The following is a 4,217-nucleotide window of genomic DNA, read 5'->3' on the forward strand; positions in this document are numbered from 1 at the left end:
CCTAGATATTTCAGTTTAAATAGTTTCCTTCTAATGATTATAGTATTCCATGCACAATTCAAAATTTTTAATGTAAAAAACAAACATTAATATAAAATTGTTATTATAAAATATTTAAAATTGGTATTAGTGGGGATCCTGGCTGGCTAAGTTGGTAGAGCATGTGACTCTTGATCTTAGGGTTGTGAGTTTGAGCCCCACCTTGGGTATAGAGATTACTTAGAAATAAAATCTTTTAAAAAATAAAAATAAAATTGAGTATCATTAACTGTTGCAGGATTAAGTGCTTGTGGGTCTTGATCGCTCTGCTACAAAGAATGAAGAGATCTACCAGATGAAGAGAAATGGATAGCAACGTTTTTTGAACAATAGCACAAAGCACATGAAGAGGGAGGAGACCCGAGAGGGTTGCCACTGGAGTTGCTAAGTCTAGGGGGTTTTATGGGCTTGTTGGTGAGCTGTTTAAATCTGATTAATGCCTAGATTGGGGCCCCTTGTCCCTGCCGGTATTCTTCTGACTGTTGTTCTTATAACCACACATCCCTGGGAAAGCATTAGGTTATAAATAACAGGAGGTGGGGATTCTTCTTGTAAAAAGAGAAGGTCTCTACTTCTTATCTGACTGAGCCTCAGCTTTTTCCCTTTGGGGTACTCCTTCCTCAAATGAACAGGACCTAGAGCAGCCTCGAGATATCTGAGCCACCAGCCCTGCCTTCTCCTTTCTGTACCCTGAGGAAACTGAGATTTAGCTGGTAAGCACTGCATGAAAAGAGCAGGTGGTGTGGCCTTAGGAGAGGGAGGGAGAATGGAGAATGGAGAATGCTGTTAGCTACTAACTAGCTACTTGCAAGCTCCTTTGCAATCCCCAACACAGGGGAAGTGCACTTTGGTGACCTCTGGCAGTTGTGCTGGTCCTGGGTAGATCTGAGACAGCGAGAGCTGGCATCTGAGCCAGAACAAAGTAAAATCAAACTCACTTTTGCAAAGTTTATATTATGCCAACACACAAACCTTTCTTTTAAATGGGGTAGAGTAGATTACACAAACAATAAGATACTTTAAATAAAAGCCAGGCTGTCTGTGGAACTCCCTCTGGAATGTAGCTGCTCTCCAGAAACTGGCCTAAATCCTCCTGCACTATTTATAGATTTCCAAGTGTATTATTTGAAAATTTTTATTTGCTTGGTATTGCGCTGTGATACATTTCTTAAGTAATTTGGTTTTTAATCAGTATTATGTTTTTTTTCTTTTTATATCTACCCATGTCTACCTTGTGGTTCTAATTAATTTTTGGGGTTTGTTTGTTTGTAGTAGCTCATGGGTTTGTTGGTGGGCTGTTCTAATCTGATTAACTCTCCAAGCCTCTGTCACCCAATCAGGATTTGTCCATGCACTCATCTACCTATCAGACAGTTGGTGTCTGATGTCACATTTTGGGTATTCTCACAATATTTCCACCTTTTCCCTTAGAATTATGTTTGTTCTGGTGACCTGTGATGAGAGATCCTTGATGTTGCTGAGTAATTAAAGGCTTCGGGGGTGGGGGGGGGGAGATAGGGGGTCCCTGATTAGGTTCTGAAACTATTCCTGGCTGGAAGAAGCCCTAAGCCAGAGTGAACAAGAGATTAGGGAATAGACCAAACCACTTGGCCCCAGAAGGTTAGAGAATAGTTCTCCTTGATGGCTCCATTGTAATCACAGAAAATACCAGACCTCAAAGAAGCAAGTCACTAAGGGTGTTATCAGTAGCCCTTGCTCAAACCTAGATGGCACAAAAATCTCAAGGCCAGAAGCTTCCTGGTCAAATTTTCAATAAAAGACTGACCCTAAAAATCCTCAGTGGCAAGCCATTTGGGACCACTCTCACTCTACAGAGCTTTTTCTTTCCTTTCTGCTCTCACTTTCACTTAATCAACCTTCACTTTCCTTCACTGTTTTGTGTCCACAAGATTCATTCTCGACTCTGAGACAAGAGCCTTGCAATCCTCCAATGTACATGATGCATTGACCGGAAAAACCATCCCACTTCACTTCATTGTGGAAGGTTAGTACTACAGACTCTATCTTGATGTTCTGGAAGACTCCTCTCCCCTCCTTAGCTCTCTTCTCTATCTGCCATTTAAGAGCTATTAATGCAGCCATTGGTCTTAAGACTCAGGTGGACAGACTTCTGGGAACAAATTAGTCAATCCCCCTTCCTTATAGGACAGGAACGTTGTCCCTGTCCTAACTAGCTCACTTATCCTCTGACTTCATCCTTTTTTTCTTAAATGGCTTCTCCTTTTCTCTGGGAACTCTGTTTTGTACTAGGGCCTCATTTACTGATAAGTCATCAAGTATATAGGAGAATGGATGCTCGGGTGTTTTACTGCCAAAAATAAACAGGGGCACCTGGGTGGCTCAGTGGTTGAGCGTCTGCCTTTGGCTCAGGTCGTGATCCCGGGGTCCTGGGAATCCCACATCGGGCTCCCCATAGGGAGCCTGCTTCTCCCTTTGCCTATGTCTCTGTCTCTCTCTCTGTGTCTCTCATGAATAAGTAAGTAAAAATCTTAAAAAAGAAAGAAAGAAAGAAAGAAAGAAAGAAAGAAAGAAAGAAAGAAAGAAAGAAAGAAAGAAAGAAAGAAAAACACTTAATTGGGCTTTTGCATGCCAGAGCCTTGGGTGCAAACAAAGTGAATGAGGGTTCTACATGAGAACTCCGAAGATACATGTGAAAGAATCCCCCTGACAAATTTCAGGCCCCATTTGGAGAGCGCACAGAAGGACTAGCCATCCAGCACTCTGAGCCTACCCCTGGACATCATAAATGACCATGGGGCGTCTGAGGCACGTAAAAGGATGGAAATTGCCCCCGGATGTCACGGCACAGAGAAGCCTCCTCCATGAGCAGCACCTACCTGCCCACAAATCGCTAGGTATCAGTTTGTGCCCATGACTATGGTTGAGCTACCTAAAATATTCTTTTAGTGCTAGTCCAGCAGAGGGGGAGGGTCAGGGGCAGGGTACAGCTCAGTGTGGCTATTCCTGCCGGCCTGACTTTCTGGTGTCCTAGGGTATTAGGCCACTCTCTCAGTCACTCTAGGACAGGTCGCCAAGGGACTCCTTGGTTAGAAGACAGAGAGCTGGTATGCAGGCATGCCGTCATAGGCATCTCTCTATGACAGGTACAGGGAAAAGTACCAATTTCGTGAGATGAGAAATAGGCCATCCTTGAGGAGACTCTTCTGGGCCATGTACTGCAAAATTGGGTAATTTCCCCTTGTAAAACTCTTCTAGTGTTTTTCCTGGGTTAAAAACTATGGGTTCTTCAAGGCAAGGTAAAATAAGGTGTGACCTTTGCAGCATGACCTCCAAGGCACAGTATTTTGGACCATATGCCAGGCACCCATCTGTAGCCTAGGAATCTCTGACATATCCTGCATAGGATGGCACCTTGGAGTTAAGGGGAACTGGATTTTTGGGTAATGGATCTTCTCTCTTTTTCAGTTCCCAAAGACTCTCCCGTGGGGTGCCTTTTAATGCACTGGAAACAATTTGGATCCCAAAACTTACGAAAGGACTGAGCTCCTGTAACACTGCATGGCTTCAGTGGGATCTATCAGATTTCTTTGGCAGGAAATAGGGTAAATGAATCTAAGGTAGTTTCAGGGGATCCCTGGGTGCCTCAGTGGTTTGGCACCTGCCTTCAGCCCAGGGAGTGATCCTGGAGTCCCCAGATTGAGTCCCATGTCAGGGTCTTTGCTTGGAGTCTGCTTCTCCTTCTGCCTGTGTCCCTGCCTCTCTCTCTCTCTCTCTCTCTCTCTCTGTCTCTGTCTCTCATGAATGAATGAATAAAATCTAAGAAAAAAAAAGCCATAGTTTCATTGCTTTCCACCAGAACCTTGAGATGAGGGCCTATGGAAGAATGTGTTTGCCCAAACGTGTCTGGCTAATAAATTCCCTCCTAACATGGATTGATAAGTATCTAAGTTGACCTTAGAATAACCTCAGAATAAACTCAGGTTGGTGGAGGAAACACAGGCCCTCCCTAGCAAAGGGAGTGCTAACTCTCTCTCCCACTGTTCCTTCTCCTAGTAGAGGTGGGGCTTCCCTCTCATTTCCTAGGTTAGTGACTATAATTGGAATTAGCTGTCTCTGGTTAGTCTCTCTGACGACGGGGACTTTACGAAATATTCTCCCTTTGTTTTGGACAGATTCCCTGTCTTCCCTGGCCTGCC

The sequence above is a fragment of the Canis lupus genome, chromosome 1, assembly GCF_011100685.1.
Source record: "Canis lupus familiaris isolate Mischka breed German Shepherd chromosome 1, alternate assembly UU_Cfam_GSD_1.0, whole genome shotgun sequence".
NCBI lineage: Eukaryota > Metazoa > Chordata > Mammalia > Carnivora > Canidae > Canis > Canis lupus.